The 19,734-nt window shown below is 43.6% G+C and overlaps 1 protein-coding gene across 2 annotated transcripts in view; it reads right to left on the bottom strand.

The window, feature by feature from the left end:
- The window catches only part of KCTD1 (potassium channel tetramerization domain containing 1), a 146,112-nt gene that overhangs the window by 37,715 nt on the left and 88,663 nt on the right, over positions 1-19,734 (bottom strand). The gene's annotated exons all lie outside the window — the stretch shown is intronic.

The raw sequence follows: 19,734 nt of genomic DNA, 5'->3' as shown, positions 1-19,734 counted from the left end.
TTATAAACAAATCTGTTATTTAGCTAAAAGGCAACTTCAGGGGGTAGTTTCAGTTCAAAGTTTAAAGAGTATCGCTGAACAGCAGCTATTAACTCTGTTGGTTTACTAAGTCTAGAGTTTTGGTGTGTTGTGTTTTGTTTGGGGTTTTTTTTTAAAGTCTAGAATTTTTAACAATTTGAGGTTCTCTTCTAAATTTTTCTGTTTCTATCAGGAACCACCTACTGGAGCCTCTCTGAGTACTCGGTATGGTAACTGGGCACATGTTGTGCTTCTGTGTAGAAAAGGCTGTGGTTCATCTAGTCAATTAACCCTGTATCCGAGTCTGTTCTCTGAGTCTTGGTTTCCTTCTCACTATTTTGTTCTGGATGAGGAAAGACCGGTTGCTGTATATTACATAGTCACTTGACAGTTTTTTAAGATTCCAGATGTTACTAACAAACTAATATGTAGAACGAAACCTTGTTGTTATGTGCCATCAAATTGCTTGCAACTCATAGCAACCCTATGTATAACAATCCTAAGTCCTGCTCTATTCCTTGCCAATCTTATTGTCTCTGACACACCTATCTTTATTTCCCCAGTGACTGAATCAATCCATCTCATCGAGGGTCTTCCTCTCCTGCGCTGTCCCTCCACCCTCCCAAGCAAGACGTTCCTCTTCAAGGACTGATCTCACCTTGCAACATGCCCAAAGTATATCAGAATCCTTGCCCCCCAAGGATCAGCCAGGCTTCACCTTCTCCAGGATGAATTTGTTTGTTCTCCTAGCAGTCCAAGGTATATTCAATACTCCTCTCTAGCACCAAAGCTCAAAGGCATCAACTCTCCTTCTACCATTCCTAGTCATTGTCCAGCTCTTTGATGCATAGCAAGTAACTGCAACTACCAGAAGCCCGCAGGTCAAGACTGCCTTCAAATCCTGGAACAGCGAGCGCAGTGCAGGGGCAGTAGAGAGGATCTGGGGGTACAGCGAGTATGTTAGAAAGTCTCTCAGAGGACCCCATATCACGCATGTACAAATAACCACAACAAATTAAACTTTACAAACTGTTTTTTTTAAATTTTTTATTTTATTTGTTTTTAAAAATATTTTTTAAAAATAATTTTAAGGAGCATTTACAGAGATTTTGGATTTCCATTCATTCATTGCTGCACTTCTCTCCCCGCCAAGCCCCCCCGCCCCCCAGTTCACTCCTCTCTTTCAAAAGTAAAAGAAACACTCCTTCCCTGGTACACAATCTCCCTGCACCCCTCCCATCGCCCCAAGTACATTTCATTATGCAACCTTAATTGTGGAGTCTACAAACTGTTTTTATGTCAATTTACTGAGCTGTTCCATGAGACAATGGCTAAGCCTTCAAACTGAGTAGAATCCATCACATAAAGGATTTGTAATTGTGCCCTCTCTTTATTATACATATGGTAACAGACATATGCACACATACATATACACATATATATTTTTGGTTGTTGCTGTTTCAAAATTTTATGCCCTAGCAGTTACCAAGGGAGTTCTGGTGGCTCAGTTGACAAGAATGGCACTGCATCTAAGGCATGTGGTTTGAACCCACAACATGCTCTGTAGAAGAAAGATGGGCAATCTCCTCTTGTGTGATTCACTGCCTCCGAAAACCTGCTAGAGGGTCGGTTATGGGTTGGTTCTGAGTCGATGGTACATACCCACCACAACAGCATTTGTCAGCTAAGCTTCTTCTTGTATATAATTTAGTGGCGTCATTTACCTGCTCAAACTGTACACATGAGACCAAATATTGTTGTCTTACTATTTTTCTCCACATTTTATTCTGGACAAATTAAAATTTGTACCAAAGTAGATAAAACAGTACCTGTATTTTAGCACTCAGTTCCAAAAGCTGTCAACCCTTGACAATCTTGATTTATCCTAACTTTTATGTCTCCTCCTTCCCTGGTAAGTTTTTGCAAGTTAATGCCAAATAGCATGTTAACTTACTTAAGGTTCAACACAGGAGAGGAAGACCCTGGACGAGACTGATTGACATAGTGACTGTGGCAACGAGATCAGGTGTGTTAGAGATGCTGAGGTTGGCTCAGGATAGGGCATGGTTCAGAGCCACTGTTTACAGGGCCCTTATGAGCCAATGTAGTTGACTAGATGGTACATAACAACATATATGCCTATTACCAGACACTGAATTACACCTTATTTCTTACTTTTAGCAATTAGCACTCAGCAACTTATTCTTGTTTCTAAAGCAAATAACAGAAGACTGAATTTCCAGTGAAATCAACTCTTCGTGGTGCGAAGTGGGTGCACCCTCCCTGGCGCACTGTTGTCTCCACACTGAAAGGCACTGAAAGACATTGGAAAATGGTCTTCAACTGACTGAGAGAGCACACAGGACAGAGCCCGACTTACCGTGAATCATTAAGAGCTTATTTCTTCTTATTCAGAACCTGATGCACCTAATTTACTGTGACTCAGTTCTTTAAGAATGTTGTTTCCTTTCTGTCTTGTGTAGTTGTTTGTGGGAAGAATGGATGAATAACTGAACACTCTCTGTGCCTGGCTATGGAGTCATCGTGGTGCGAGGCCCAGGGAATGGAATGGGGACCAAGCCACAGTCCTTGCTTTTGTGGAATTTAGGAGTCTGGGGAGGGAGGAATGCAGACCAAATGCAGTGATCAACACAGCTTTGGCGGCAAGGAATGATGCGCTCATTGGAATAAATAGCAGAGGTGGGTCAAGTACAAGGGCAGGAGGTAAGAGAAGAGTAAACAGAGATGGAGTGGGGAAGATGCCAAAGCTTGAAGCCTTGTCACCCTCCACTTAAAAGTAGGGCCCACTGAGGCTGGGACCTGGGTGGATTGAAAAATGAGGACGGTATAGCAGGAGTCAGGGGGAGATTAGGCTTATAAAATGGGCCAACTAGGCAGGGTTTGGTCTCAAGGACCAATGGAGATGGATGTCAGGCTATGCTTGATGCAATAATCAGTGAAAGCAAATTTAGAACTGAAGTTACATATCTGAGAACACTTCTCACAGACAGCTGCTGGCTTAGCCACATCCTGTCACCTGACTTTTGATGTGAATTCTATGCACAGGAGTGGGTTCGGTGTTCCAATGAGAGGTCTCTAACCTGCCTCTAGAGCTGAGCTGGATAGACTCTGCGCTCTCCTAGCCCACATCCTCGCTGATACCAGTGGCTCTTTTGATCACAATGTACTTGGTCTGTATTCTCGTCCTCCCAACCAGACTTCCAAACTGCACAAAAGCAAGGACTGGCTTGGTCCCCAATCTCCATATGCAGCACTGATATGCATATTGGGCCCCTCCCACAAATACTGTGGTTTCAGGGATCTGAGATGGGGCCCAAGGTCTCTGAAAAGCTTCCCAAGGGCATTTGATCAGCAGCTGAGTGGAAAAACAAAGAACAGATAAAGCGGAGCACGTCTACATCATCATCCTGACAGACTTTCTGTTAGCTGTTCTGTTAGTGTAAACTGTCACAACAGTCTACCTGAAACCATCAACCACACTTGGAGAAGTAGAAATTCTCCAATTGACCTACTTCAACTTCCCCATTTCACAAATGGAAAAGCAGAGTCTCCCAGTCTTAATGCTCAAGGCTGGTGAGGTGCAGAACTGGGTCTGAACCCAGGGGGCAGCTGAAACCCTTGTGGAGCTTCCACGGTCAGGCCCTCAAAGGTCACGTGAATGGTGTAGGACCCACAGTTTGTTGTGTTTTTTTTTTTTAAATTTTATATTGGTTTGCATACGAAATCTGTATACACTGTGTTTCATTCACGAACACTGTGTTCCACACATTCTTTTATTCACTTTGTGTTGCATATGATCATTCCCATTTGATCTTATCAGGGTCTTTTCAGGTCCCCACTAGATGTATCCTAATTCATTCATCCCCTCCCTCTAACCACTACAGTCACCCTGTGACCTTCCCCCTCTCCACCTTCAACCCCCCACCTCCTCTTCTCTCCACTTTTGGACTTTCATACACATCTTACTAGTTATCCTTCTATTTTTACAGTAATAGTCTTAGGGAGTATTGGTCCTTATGTGACTGAGTTAGTTCATTCAGCAGCAAGATAATGGCAATGGCCCAAATGTCCATCAACAAATGAATGCACTGAGAAACTGTGGTACATTCACACGATAGAATACTATGCAACACTCAGGAGCAATGATTTAATAATGTAACATGGGCAAGGCTAGAGAACCAATGGCTTTTGTGCTAATGAATAGCATCAGGTGTCAAACTGAACTAGGTCCTTTGGGATTTTATCTCCTTTAATTCTCACAAAAATCCTTATTCTCTCCACTTCACAGAGGATGAAATCAAAGCTCAGAATGGTTACACGACTGGCCCAAGAGGAGTCTGATTTTTAAGCCTATATTCTTGACCACTAAGTATATGGTTTCTTCATTTATAATTTACAAAGAAGGCAGAAGAACTTCCTGTGGGAAATGTGCAGTTTTTATGGTTCCACAGAAACTGCTAATGTAACATGTTACCACAGGAAGGTTTGGTCATTATCATCTGTTTTGTAGAGAAGTGAATTTAATAGCGGCCATGTAAGAGTTGAAGCTCTGGGATCTGGCCTAACTGAGGTCAGGAAAATCACTGGTATCATGAAAGAAAATATAAGTAAACTCAATCTAACCAAATAAAATGCAAAGCAGGAAAAAAAAGGAAGGCAGCTGAGCTCATTCTCAGAGCAGCACAGCACCCACCAAGGGGCCCAAGCAGAGCTTCTTAAGGCAACAAAGCATCTGGGAAGCAGGGAGCACGGGGGTTACAAGTCCAATTACCCTGCAGTACTTATGTTCTACTAGGTGACGTGTCCTACATTTAATCCTGACAAAGCCTGGTGGCATTTGTCACTGGACAGCTAAAAGAATTTAGCTTGGTGAGGCCGGCCAGCATGTCCAAAGTCGCCTTCTGTCCCTAAGCCCCAGGCACACCCTGCTGCCTACCTTCTGGTGAGTCCTTGGTGTATAACATGACACCAGGGGCCGCTTCACCGGCAGGAAATCAGGTTAGTCCCTTCACCTACCCGAAGCCAGTCCCTGTGCTCCAAGGACACCGAGGGTGGCACTCAGGGGACCTCTTCTGTCCTTGCTGCTGGAGGCTGTTCTCCAAGAAGGTGGAGAAGACGCTGCCCAGGAATGGAGGCTGAAGGAAGGGCAGGACCCCTGTGACAGGCCTGCTCACCCGCTTGGCTCTCATTTGCCAAGAAATCGCCTCAAACCTCATGCCTTTTCGCCTCACACCTCATGCCTTTTCTTACCTCTGGGTTTCCAAGCCACAGAAATATGGTTTGGCCTGGACAAAGAGACTTAATTTAATTTCTGGTCAAGTTTTACTTTGCTGGCTAAGAGATTCACAGGCAACTCCCCAATCATCTCCCCAGAGTTTTTTTTTCTTTTTACTGATTTGCTTACGTAGTTTGTATACATTGTGCTTCACACTATTCTTCATTGACATAGTGTTTCATACACTCATTCTCATGCATTTTTTTATTTCATTTTTTCACTAGTTAATTTACAAAATTCTAATACAAACGCATAAAATGGATCACCTCTGGACCTTGCCCATCCGTACCCTGTCTTTTGGCCCAGATCCTTCCCATTTACTTGCCCCCCCCAAACTGTGCACCCCTGTGGTTTTGCCCCATCTATCCTCACCGTTTTGCTCCTCTGCTCACCCCTCCACAGAGCGCTTTCGGGAAGTTACTTTTTTAAATGATAGAAGTGTTAACTATTCATTGCTATAAACTGTAGAGGTCCTGAGGATGAGCCAGTTACCGCTGAGCTGCCTCTACCTCAAGGTGAGCCCACAGGTGTGTTACAGCGCAGCTCCAGGGTCCTTGGGGGCTGGTCTTTCAGAAGCAGGTCAGCATGCATTTCTTTCAAGACAACACCTGAGCAGATCTGAACTGACCACCTTTCAGTTAGCGGTCAAGTGCTTAACCTTTTGTGCCATTCAGAGCAACCACAGAGGATAGAACAGCAGTAGTCCAACAGAAAACTAATTTTGCAAGCCCATCACTTAATGGGAACATTATAATAGAATAAATATAATAGTATAAAGAATATAATCTATAATATTATCTATATTACCGAATATAATGTCTGTCTGTAATATATTGTCTGTCTGTAATGTGTTGTCTGTCTATAATGTATTGTTTCTAATATAGACATATAGGAATATAACATATATAGTATATATAAAGTCTATGTATGTTGTTGTTTTGTATCACAGAGTCAGACCTGACTCACAGCTGACCTTCCAGCAGGTTTTCAGAGGCTGTAAATTGTGGGATGAGATTGTTCATTTTCTCCTGAGGAGCAGCTGTACACATATATATTTTAAAGGATATTTTTCTTTTTTTTTTAAATTTAGGTTGTTTATTTTTCATTTCAATGAACATCTACAGAGATTTTGGAATTCCATTCATTCATTGTTGCACCCTTCTCCCCGCACAAACCCCTCCCCCCCCGCCCCGTTTGCTCCTCTATTTTTCTATTGAACATTTCCCCCCAAAACACTTATAACTTCACACTTTAGAATTTTAATTTTAAAAAATGTCTGTCACTTCTGAAGGAGCAGTGGTGCCTCGGTTGTGGAAGAAGAGAGGTGCTATAAGAGGGCAGCAGGATGCTGTGGTACGGAACTGTTTTGGGCTTTCACTGTACCCATGCACTAACCAAAAGGCTTGCAGTTCCATGCCACCAGTTACATTAAAGGATGAGGTTTCAAGATGACGCAGTCTGCTTCTGGAAGGACTTTCAGCCTTGGAAATCCTGGGGCGGGGGGGTGGGAGGGGAGTGTTGGATAGTGTCCTGCAGCGTCATTACGAGGCAGCATCTGCTCAGTGGTGGTGGGTTTGGCTTTCTCAATTACTTATAAACAACCAAAATTTGTGTGCTTCATCAGTGTGGTGTCTGAGGGAAAGCTTTTCTTTTCTCAGATGTCTTCTCATGCTAGGTCACCTATGATCCGTGGGCTGTGCTCTAGGAGAGCAGTAATGTCAAGGCACTTTCTCAAGTATTTATTGAGAACTGCGTTCCTATCATGCTCCTCACTTAGCTCCCCAACCAAATTTCTGTTCCAGTACCTGGGATTTAAGAAAGAAGGCAAACTAAGTAGAGCTACGAGTTTAGGTTTGTATGCATGCACAATTGTGTGTATATATGAAATCAGGTGTGGTCTCTCTCTCTACATATATATATATATATATATATATATATTGATTGCCATCGAGTTGAGCACGACTTATAGTGACCCTATGAACTAAAAGGCCTGAAGCCTTTCTATAAGTATCAACATCTATCAAAGTTCAGAGTTTCCAGAGGCATGTTGTTTAGGAAGTGGATACCACTCTGCTTCCAAATATATATAGATATAGATATAAATATATGGGCCTGGTAGGTAAGGAGTTGAGCTACCAAAACAGAGGCAGCTTGAGTTCATGAGCAATTCCTTGGGAAAAAGATGGGCAGTTTACAGTCTCTGAAAACCTGCTCAAAGGTGAGCTATGAATTTTGGTTCTGACTCAACAGCAGTGAGTGAGTGATATCTATCTATCTATCTATCTATCTATCTATCTATCTATCTATCTATCTATCTATCTATCATCTATCTACATATACCTCTGGTGGCCAGCAGTTCCTCATTAAAAAGATGGGCAATCTCTTCCCATGTGATTATAGTCTCTGAACAATCTGCTGGAGGATCAGCTGTGAGTTGGTTCTGACTTGATGGCAATGAGTTTGAATTTGAGTGTTTATATCTACATATGTAAGTGAATTAGGTGGGGTGTGTGTGTGTGTGTGTGTGTGTGTGAATGCGGGTATACAAGCAAGAGTCGTGCGTGTGGAGAGCTGTGACTTTGGTGGCCTATGCACTCAGTATAGCAGGGACAGGAGGCTCCCAGCATGTGGACAGAGGAAACAGCACTGCAATCAATGAAACCCCTGTTCCTCTTTTCTGCTGAGATGGGAGAGGAAGGAAACAAAGTGGGGAAGAGAAAAGCTAGGTTTGTATAAAAACTTTCTTTTAAGACATAAAGAAAGAAACCTCATTGCCTCAAATTGGAACGGACTTATAGCTAACCCTCCCTCCGGCTTCCAGAGGCTGTCAATCACCAGGAAATGACCACCATCTCTCTCCTTCGGAATAGCCGGAAGATTCAAACCACCTGTCTTGAAAGGGGCTGGCTGCTTAACTCCTTACCCTCTAGGTCACCAGCCCTCCCCTAAGCATGTTAGGTGCCACTGAGTCAGCTCTGACTCATAGTGACCTGTACACATTGCAACAAACCATTTTAAAAATTGTAGAAATAATTTCTCGAAGTTCTCATGTTCATAAATCCATGAATACAGATAAAAATTAATTCAGAGGCTGCTACAGAAATGGATAGAAGTCATTTAAGAGAAGAGAGAAAACAGCTTCTAGGTAAAAACATACAAATTTTAGGCACCTGTGGGACACAATGCTTCCAGGGTCCAGGACTTGCTCCTGGAGGCAGCAGCACTGTCTGTGTTCTTAAATGATGCACAGAACTGAAGCAAGTAACGGAAGAAGGAAAGGCAAGCTTCAAACGTCAGAAAAGGGCTGAGAGCAGTACTTGCTCAGGAAGTCAACATTTTGCAGAATTGATCCTCGATGGCAATACCGCCGGTTCAGGGCTAGTTCAGGGGGACTCAAGGGACCCCTAATCTTTTAGGAGTATCATGAGTTGTCTGGATGACTCTTGTAGGATGATTCTTTAAAATTAGAGGGTTCTACTGAATGCTTACTATGAAAAACTGACAAGCAGAATAAATAAAAACAACAACAAAACATAAGGTATACGAGGAAGCTTTTAACTGCAACATTTCTTGAGCTTCTACTATGTGCCCTGTGCTCTACTGTGTCTTTTAAAAGGAGCATGTCACCATCTCATGGGGTTACTGACGGGCAGGGCAAAGGGAAGGCTTCCTGCAGAAGCAGTGTCTGCAGGATTTGAAAGATGGGGGGGAACAAGAAGAGGGTCCCAGGGGTGTGGAGGAGGGATGCTAAGCACAGGAGCTTGTTTGAAGAAAGACACAGAGATAAGAAAGGTTTAAGTAAGGAGGGACGCAGCAAGAGAAGGGCATCCCTCTTAAAGCGACAATCTCCGTAGGTCACCGCTGCTTACAAGAGCTTCACCTTCAGAGATGCCTCTGGGGCCCCTGACATGTTCAGTTATAACACTCGAAGTTCTGGGATTGAATCCTGGCTTTCTCATTGGTGATGGTTATAAGGCTGAGTGTCAGCATGGTTGCCTAAGACCCTCTGGTTTGGCAGTTAAGATACAGTTAGGATCTCCTTGGTGATGGATGAATGAATGGTCATACAATCACTCCCTTTATGGGATGTGCCCTGAGCAGCCAAATAGCTGAAGGAGAGTTTCATCAGGACTGTGGCCTACACTGAAGACATAAGGAAGTCTGGCAAACCTAGCTGGCTTTTTGCTCAATCAGGATCCTGCATTTAGCTGTCACCTCTTTTTTTCTTGGGTTTTAACCAGTAGTAGTCTTAGCTGCCACCCTTGGACTCATTAGTTTCTGCAGTTTTGTGACCCAGGAGGAATCTCTGAAGTCTGACCCATGGACATATGACTTGCTAATCTCTACAAATGTCTGCTACTGAGGATCAAAGATGACAGCCTTTAATATGGATTAAACATCCACATCAAGAAAGCAAAAATCCTCACCCCTGGATGAAGAGTCAATATCCTTACAGATGGAGAAAAGAAAGATTGAAGCTGACTTTAACTGAATCCACAATCAACATTCATGGTAGCAACAATCGAGAAACCAAAAAAATGTTGTTTGTTGCACTGGGAAAATCTGTTGCAAAAGATCTTCCTAGAGTGCTAACGAGCAAGGATGTTAGTTTAAAGCCTGAGGAGAGCCTGACTGAAGCCCTGGTAATTTTAAATTGCTTCACAGGCATGTGAAAGCTAGACAATGAATAAGGAAGACAGTGGAACCGATGCCTTTGAATTGTGGTGCCGGGAAAAGGACTGACCATACCATGAAGTGCCAAAGAACAAACAAGCAGGCCTTGGAGAAAGTGCTACCAGGGTGTTCACCAGAGACAACGATGGGGAAACTTGGTTGCACATATTATGAGTATGTTGTCAGGAAGGGCCACTCCTTGAGGAAAAAGAGATCATGCTTAGAAAAGAAGAGACATCAGTAAAAGAAAGGAAAACCATCATGGATAGACCGACACAGTAACTACAACAATGGACTTGAACATGGCCGAGATCATGAGGTTGGGGCAGGGTCAGGTGAGGCGTTCATCTGTTCACAGGGTTGCTATGCATCTCAGTCAACTCGACAGTAACTAACAGCAAGTGTACGAGTCACTTCCTTTGATAAATTGATCTCTATGTGTGAGTGTATTATATATAATATTTCACACACACATAGGTAATTATCTATTTCATTGGTTTTCCTTTTCTAGAGAACCCTGCCTAAGACAGTTTTCTGGAACCAATTCAGTTTGAGTTTTGATTTCTTCATCTGCAAAATGGGATACTGTCTAGTGCAGAAGATTTTTGTGAAGAGGAAAAGAGTATTTAACACGAGCTGCATATACTAAGTGTTCCCCAAATGCTTCAGAGCAGCTCTAACCTCCATTTATTGCTGATGAGTCCAAATGGACTCACAGCTGACGCTCCAGGTTTCAAAGCTGTAATCACAAAAGGAGGAGATTTCCTAGCTTTTTTCCTTGGAGACACTGATGGGCTCAAACAGCCAGAGAGGTGTGGCTTCTGGGTCAGCAGTGCCTCCCTACAGACTATGATGCCAGAGCTTCTGAGAGGCTGGCACTGTTGTTGCTGTTGTTGTGTACCGGTGAGTCAGAACTGGCCCACAGCTAACCCTCCAGAGGGTTTTCAGAGGCAGTTAGCTGAGGAGACTGTCTGTCCTTCTAGTACCAGCATTTTATGGGTAAACAACCTGCATCCCACTGAACAATGATACAACAAAATCAGGCAGCTGGGCTTCAGGGCCCAGCTCTGACCTCTCACTTCCCGGAGACTGACAAGCTCCTCTGGGGAGTCCTGTGCATGTCTGGTGTGGGCCCAGGGGATGGCCAAGGGAATGCTGAGGCAGAGTCCTCGCTGGACATACAATCCTGCTGCATATCTTCAACTGGGAAAAAAACACAAACCCCAACTTTTAAGGTCACTTGATCTTGCTCCTTGGTTTGCACAACTGCCTATTTAAAAATAACTTGTAGGACAAACGGCTATTATTCTAAGACCAGTCCAGGATCAGATAAGCGTAATCTTCCTTGGAAGCTCAACTTGGTGTTTTCTGCTCCAACGGCTTCTGTTTAGACTTCCTCTCGCGTTTTATTTGGGCCTGCAAGTGTGCACATATGTACGTGAGCGAGTCTGTGCCCACAGCCCACCCCCGCCCTCCTCCCAGCAAGCTGTTCTGCATTTGGAGGTAATTTTGACAAACTCCTTAGCCTCTTCTCTTGATTTTAAATGCTGGAATACATTTTCCACTTTACCATGGTAATTATAATCCAGAGGGAAATAACTGGTATAGTCACTAACACTTATGGAGAGTTTGTTAGGCACGCCATTTAAAAACGCCATTGTTTAACTGATTTAACTCTCATTACAGCTCTGTAAAGTGATGCTGTTAGGCGCTGCGAGTCAAGTACGACTCAGTGACGGTATCAGCGTCAGATCCGAACCCTGCCCTGTCCTGTGCAGTTGTCTGTAATTCTTTGACTTCACTGATGGAGAAACTGCAACACAGAGCCATCAAATGCTGCCAGTGACTGAACTGTTTTCTTTTCCCTGAAGAGAGAGTGGTGGCCTATACTCAGTGCTGTCCTCAACTCTGCCCGTCCCAAGGCTCCTGTCCCAGCTCCCTCCCACCTCTGGGATCTCTTGCCAATCTTTCATTTTAAGGTTGTGTTCTAATTTTTGTTGTTGTTGTTTTGTGCAGTCAAGTTCCCTGTGACTCACAGTGACCTTATGTACAACATCTCCGAAGCCTGCCCTGTCCTGAGGCAGTTTCACTGACTCCGCTACATCTACCCACATTGCCCTAGCTACTGTATCAATCCATCTCATCTGCAATCTTCCTTTCCTGTGCTGTCCCTTCACCCTTCCAAGCATGATGTCCTTCTCTAAGGATTAGTCCCTCCTGGCCACGTGCCCAAAGTTTGTGAGATGGCGCTTCAAAATCCTAGCTTCTATGGAGAAACTTGGTTTCACCCTCTCCATGACTTCTTTGCTCTCTTGGTGGTCCATGGTATATTCAAGACTTTTCCAGCACCACAACTCAAAGGCATAAATTCTTTTTCTATCATCCTTAATCATTGTCCAGCTCTATAACTGTGAAGACCATGGTCTGGATCAGGTGCACCTTAATCTCTAGACTGACACCATTGCTTCTCAGTAGTCTGGAAAGGTTCCTGACTGCAGATTTACCTAATGCAATTCACCTTTTGATTTCCTGACTGCTGGTGCCAAGAATGTTGACTGTGGAGCTGAGCAAGCTGTAACTGTTAACAACCTCAGCCTCTTCTCCATCCATCATGGTGCGGTCAAGCAAAAAACACACGTGTGTCCACTTAGTTCAATCTCGTTTTGAACTGAATTCAACCTGGTTTTGAGGAACCATCTTTGTCCCTGGGCTCCTGCGTATCCCCAACCTTAACAACTTGTTGTGGGCCAGCTGCTCCAACTTATAGCGTCCTGGATGGAGGGTGGTGTCCGAGTAGAACTGCGGTCCAGAGGGTTTCCACTGACTGCTGTTTCATCCATGGATACCCATGCCATTCACTGGTGGTAACTCTGCGTGCACTTGAACCTCCAATCTTCTAGTTAGCAGTCAAGCGTGTTAACTGCTTGCACCTCTTGGGGACTCACGCATGTCTGTCTGTATTTTCCTCCTCTTTGGCTTTATCATCTTGAAGCTTAGTTTCTAAGTGCACTGTAACACTACCTAGGCTCATTCATTCAACCAGGTGTCTGTAGTCTCAAGTATTTGGGTGATACTTGAAGTCCACAGGATTCCCTGGAAGGTGCAGACAGGTTACTGGTTCAACTACCAACTGAAGTGTCTGTATTCGACGAAACACTCCAGATTCTTCCATTCATGCTTGCTATTTCTTTCCATTCATGCTCTCAATCCTTCAATAAATAGAGCAGACTCTCCCCCATGGGGGCTGCTCTCTGTGTGGCCCTGTCTTCTCTGCTGTACTTTATGAATCACTGAGAAGATGTGAACTAGCATTTACTCCCTTTCCCTTTGCTCGTTTACTACTGCAGACTTTTGGAGCTCTCTTACAGTACTTCAAAGAAAGATGTTCTATTAATTATAGGATGAATATGGGAGCAATGGCGGAAAGAGGCTGCACTGCAATCTTAAAGGCATGAGGTTCGAATCCACCAGCTGCTCCACAGGAGACGAATGGGCGATCTCCTCCCAGGCAATTAACTGCCTCTGAAAACCCATGGGAGGGTCAGCTATGGGTCAGTTCTGACTGGATGGTACTCAACAACAACAACAACAATAATTAACTATATAACACTACAAGATTATGGCTAATGACGTTGTTTCCATTCTTACTCTAACAGTTTCCCCCTTTTGTAATAGTGTCAGAAAAATAAAGCCCAACAACGCAAAACCAAAACCAAAAACACATACACACAACACCCCAAATGCTTAAGCATTTGAATGCTTTGTACAGTCACTGGGAAACCAGAGGTTTCAAAGGAAAAGAAAGAAAGAACATAAAAATGTACACAAAATACCTAGGGAAAAGAGGAGTCCTTTTTGAAAGCCTTGCAGAAGATGATGCAGGAGAGAAAAGAATGGAATCTACTCAACTTCTTTTTTTCTCTTGTGTGTAATTTCTCATTCACCACACACACACCTTCACTACTGACTTTAGAACCAAAAAGGAAAAAAAAAGAAAGACACTAAAGAAAACCCCATAAACCAATTACTAGTATGTTGATTCCTGCTCATGGCCACTCCAAGTTTTGCAAAGCAGAATTGTGTCCCCTAAGATTTTCAAGAGTAAACTTTTGGAAGCTGATCTCTAGGTATTTCTTTTGTAGAATCTGACTAGATTTGAACAGCCAATCTTTCAGGTGATAGTTGAATCAGTGACCTGTCTGCACCTTGCAGGTAATCCTGTGTACTTCAAATATCACCTAAATACTCAGGACTGATGACAGCTGGTTGGATAAATGATCCTAGGTAGTGTAACAATGCACTTAAGAAACTAGGCTTCAAGATGATAAAGCCAAAAAGATGAGAAAGTTGAAAATTGGACAAGAGGTGAAGCTATTTCCACAGACAGCTTCAAAAGTACTGTTGTTATATGCCATCAAGTCAAAAGTGACTCATAGCTGACTCTCTCTGGGGTTTTCAGAAACTGAAGTCCTTTAGGAGGAGACTACCCCTCTTTCTTCTGAACAACAGCTGGTGAATTTGAACTTGCGGTTGGCAGTACAACTCCTTAACCACTAGGCTACCAGAGCCCCTTATAGTATAGTACAGATATGTCTCTTTTTAAAAAAAAAAAAATCTGTACCCTTTTAAAAAAATTGTGACTGCAATGAAAGTTTACAGGAAATTTGGATTTTCATTCATTCATTGTTGCATATTTTCCTCCCTACCTCCTCAGTTCACTTTTTAAAAATATATTCATTAACTGTTTCGTAATTTCCTCCCTCCCCCCAGTCCACTTTGCTACGCACCTCTTATACTGGACTGCTGTCATACAAATAATGCCTAGTCATATATTCCTTTGAAACAGTTCTTTCCTTCATCTGTTCCAAAGCAGTATTCACTATGTATCCCCTCTTTTCTTAGTTTTCCCCCAGCTCCCATGTCAGTCCCATTTTATAACAGTGGTGTTATGCAGTAGTATAGAAATGTCTTTAAAAATGTCTGTATTATCTGAGTGATCTTTTGTTTTAAAAATGTCTGTGTCGCCAAACTATGATGGAACGTGCCTTGAGCTTTGCCTTTGTACTCTGAGAAAATGAAGATTTCTCATTTATGTGGCAAGATGATTTAAGTAGTCACTAACTCAAAATGACATGTGAAAAATATGAAGTTTAGCCCGGCTGGTGATTCAAAGATAGCACTTGCAGGTGTGAGAGGTCAGGGAATCCGGAGCGAAGCCGCTGACAGCACTGTGCCTCTGTCTGCACCAAGGCCAACAGGGCTCTGTGTGTAGGTGTGGGTCTTGTGTAACCATCCTGGCCCCTCCTGGGCTCAGACTAGTTTCATCATGGTTCGAGAATGTGACCCCTGGCCAGTCAACAGACAGGCTGGGCGATGTGTGCACCTATCAATATTTCTCCCCACCCCTTTCCAACCAACATCAGAGCCAAGCCCTAACCTGCAAAAACACTGAAAAAATACCAGTGTCTCAGATCGTAAGAGGAATTTCTCAGTTTTGGTATAAATAGTCTTATGTAGTGTTTCAGTAAAAGTTTTAGTAACACTTGCATCTCATCACTGTTTTCCATAACTTTTCATTCAGAAGTCCTAAGGGAGAAGGAAATTGATACCAAAGCACATTTTTCAAACACAGCCTTTTGCTGTGTTTTAATATCTACACAAAGGATCACATATGAGCTTGGCAGGCTGGGCTCTGGTAAACCCAAGCCCTATGTTTGCTGTGCTGATGGCTACAGTCATACAGGAAGAGAAGGGATTGTTGTGGCAAACATTGAGAAGAATGGGAGGTCCAGAACTCGTAATTTTGCTCATGTGAAACCTATACCTAGAGACCAAGAGGTCTAGGTGTGAACACAGCAAGGGAACACTGCCTGGTTTAAAAGCAAGAAAAGGGTACAGCAAGGCTGCATCCTCTTCCCATATCTATTTAATCTGTATGCTGAGAAAATCATATGAGAAGCTGGACTTTATGAAGAAGCATGTGGCATCAGGATTGGAGGAAGACTTGTCAAAAGCTTGTACTTAAGCAGATGACACAGCCTTGGTTAATGAAAGTGAGGAGGACTTGAAGACCTATAGATCAAAGACTATACAGCCTATGAGATGGATTCTATCTCAGCACCAAGAAAATAAAAAAATTCTCACTCCTCTGGGCCAACTGGTAGGTGCAGAAAGGACTGAAGTTGTCAGTGATTTAATCTTGGATTCACAGTTCAGACCACTGGTACCAGCAGTCAGGAAATCAAAAGAAGAATATGAAGGCGATCTGGCTGTGGCATTTGTCACCTCACGAATCACCATGGTTGATCTGGCTGGTCAGACAGGTATCCCTTTCCTCCTTCATGGCTCCATGTGCATCCCTCCCAAAGGATGAAGAGGACGATCTTCCTCGATAGAAAGAGAACTTTTCATTGAGAGTATACGAAGTAACTCTACTTCCCTGCTAGAACCTCCAAACAAGCTCATAAGAAATAAAAATTTAGAATCTCATTGGGGAAATCTACAGCTAAGGATCTCACCACAGTATTAATGAGCAATGATGCCACCTTAAAGACTAAGGTGCACCTGATCAAAGCTGTGCTCTTTCCAATTGCTTGCTATGCATCTGGGAGTTGGACAGTGAATAAGAGTGACAGAAGAATTGATGCCTTTGATTTGCAGTGCTGGAGAAGAGTACTGAATATCCCATGGACTTCCAGGAGAACAAAGAGGTCTGCACTGGAGAAAGTGAAACCAGAGTGCTCCTTGGAGGCAAGGTTGGTGAAGCTTCATCTCATATACTTTGAACATGTTTTTAGGAGAGGCTATTCCCTGGATAGCACACAACAACAACAAAACATTATTCATTGGGAAAAGACATCAAGGTTGGAAAGTGGAGTCAGTATAAGAGCGGAAGACTTCCAACAAAGTGGATTGACACAGTGACTGTAACAATGGGCTCAAGTGCACCTTAGATGGTGAGATAGGGAAGGGTTCAGGTAAGTTGTTCAAAGGGTCTCAGTTGACTCAATGGCACCTGACATCAACAACAACAACATAATTCTCTAAGTCTGTTTGATCACTACATCTTTAATTAAATATTCATTGTCATGGAGTCAGAACTAATTCATACACAGCTGACTCTTCAGCAAGTTTCTGAGGCTGTAAATCAAATGGGAGAAGACTGAACTTTTTTCCCCCCAGGCAGCTACAGGTGGATCTGAACAACTCAAGAGGTGTGGCCTTTCAGTTAGCAGCACAATTCCCTAATGACTAGGGCACTAGAGCTCCCTCTGGGTCCACTTTGATTTGTCTAGCATCTGCTGGTGCCATCTTGTTCCCTGTGCAATGTACCATCAGAATGGTGAGATTACTCAGGGCTTCTAAGATCATGGATTGGGGGGGGGCAGGTACTGAAAAGATTCTTCCCCTTTGTCCCCTTTTAGTGCCTTTTTTTGCTTTGAGACTGGAAGGGGTGAAAGGTAAGTTTTAAAACCTTGTAAGTTGTTTTGGTTGAATTTTTTTGTTTTTCTTTAAAATCCATTTTCAGAGCGGTGGAAGGAGCTGAGCCAAGCCTAATCAGGCTGGGTGGGAGATCTGGAACACACTCAACTCAAATGACAAACAAGTTCAGGCACGCTCGCTTCACCTCCCAGCTACCCAGCCCTCCTCACTCCCTCAGCAGCGCTGGCCACAATTTGAAAGTTACCTGTTATACGCAGCTGTAAGGTACCTTTTGAATGGGTGTATGAGTGTGTGTGTGTGTGTGTGTGTGTGTGTGTGTGTGTGTGTGTGTGTGTGTGTGTATGATGCCAAAAATGGCACAAGAATGAAAAAGAACCATTACCATCCAAAAAGATAAACAGCGATGATGCCAGTACAAAATAAACTGACACACAGCATTTAAGGCTCAGCAGAGGTCCATTATCCAGTGACAGTGTCACTGCGTCTTGATTAGGTTCAGGCAGTTCAACAGCCAATATGATGGTGAGACAGAAATATGGATTTCAAGCATTTTGTTTTGTAATGGGAGTGCCACTAGGTTGGTGCTTTGAAATATGGATCTATGAAGGATGCTCTCACCTAGACTCTGCTGGACTGTGCAGATGTCCCCCCACACCCCAGGATCATCTGGCTACACTGGAAAGGGCAGAAGTAAAAGTATGCACCTCTTGTCGTTTTGCGGATGGACTGTTGCCACTATGGCCAAGTATCCTGAGAGCAATCTTCCTGAAGCAGAATATAGTTATGCACTGCTTGGTATCCAATATAGAAAAAACAAGCAACAAAACCCACTCGCTGCCTTCCCACCCACAGTGACTCGCCATCTGAGGCTGTGAGTCTTGATGAGAAATGACTTCACTTCTCTCTCAGCAAAAAAAGGCTAGATGTGAACTGCTCATCTTTTCGACTAGCAGCCTGGCAAGTAAGTTATGCAGTATGCTTCTGGGACTCACATTCTGTGATGCAGGGGGTTAATGTTGATGACCTGATTTGTATGTTTTGTGAACACAGGCCATGGTCTTTGCAATCACTTGCTAAGCATTGGAGAGCTGGACAATGACTAGGGATGACAGAATAAGAATTGATGCCTTTGAGCTGTAGCGCTGGAGAGAGTCCTGAATATGCCATGGACTGCTAAGAGAACAAACAAGTTCGTCCTGGAGAGGGTGAAACCAGGCTGCTCCTTGGAGGCAAGGATTCTGAAGCTTCATCTGACATACTTTGGACATGTTACAAGGCGGGATCAGTCCTTGGAGAGGGACATCATGCTTGGGAGGGTGGAGGGACAGTGCAAGAGGGGAAGACCCTTGATGAGATGGATCGATTCAGTGTCTGGGGTAATGGGGGTAGGTGTGTCAGAGACAATAAGATCGGTACAGGATAAAGCAGGGTTTAGGGCTGTTGTACACAGGGTTGCTATGAGTCGCAGGTGACTAGATGGTACAGAATAACACACACACACACACACACATTCTTAAATATATATTTATAGATAATGTATAAAATATGTATCTATACAGTCTATAAAAATAGAAAATATATATGTATGTATATGTACGTAGGCATGCATGTATACATATGTATCTATGTATGTATGTATTGCCATGGAATCAGAACCAACTCAGCTGATCCCTCAGTGGTTTTCTGAAGATGCAAATTGCATGGGAGGAGACTGCTCATCCTTTTTCCCCCAGAGCAGGTGGTAGATTTGAACTGTGAGAGAGTTCGACTCCCTACATTCTATGCCACCAGAGCTAGATTACATAGAATTTATATGTTTATATTTATTCATATATATTTAATATATATCAAAGTAAACCCCTCGCAGCTACACTTGGCTGTTTCTCGGTGTCCAGTGCGCTGAGTGAGGAGGAGTCCTGGAGGAACCTGAGTGGAACTGGACACCCCTGGGACTGAGCGATGCAGCCTGTGGCTGTGAGTCTTCCTGCAGGCCCAGACATGCGAGGGGCTGGGAAGGGAATGTGCTCCTAGCAGTTGTAACAGCTGAGGATGGGGATCCTGGCAGCTGCAGGAGCCAAGTTCTGACTGCGAAGGATCCCAAACTTGCAGACTGCCCCTTCCCATGCCAGCTTCTCCTCTAGTCCCCACACTCAAGCCTCAAGCCCCGCCCCCGGCTCCTCCCCAAGCCTCTCCTCTTGGCCCCTCCCACCCAAGCCTCTTTCCTGGGACTCTCTCACTCTCTCTAAACACACACATTCATTCTCATTCATTCTCTCTCTCTCTCTCTCTCTCTCTCTCTCTCT

This window comes from Elephantulus edwardii, unplaced genomic scaffold (assembly GCF_000299155.1).
Source record: "Elephantulus edwardii isolate Elephantulus edwardi_28Jun2011 unplaced genomic scaffold, EleEdw1.0 scaffold00155, whole genome shotgun sequence".
Lineage (NCBI taxonomy): Eukaryota > Metazoa > Chordata > Mammalia > Macroscelidea > Macroscelididae > Elephantulus > Elephantulus edwardii.
Note: the sequence above shows the minus strand (reverse complement) of the source record. Positions and strands in the feature narration are given on the sequence as shown.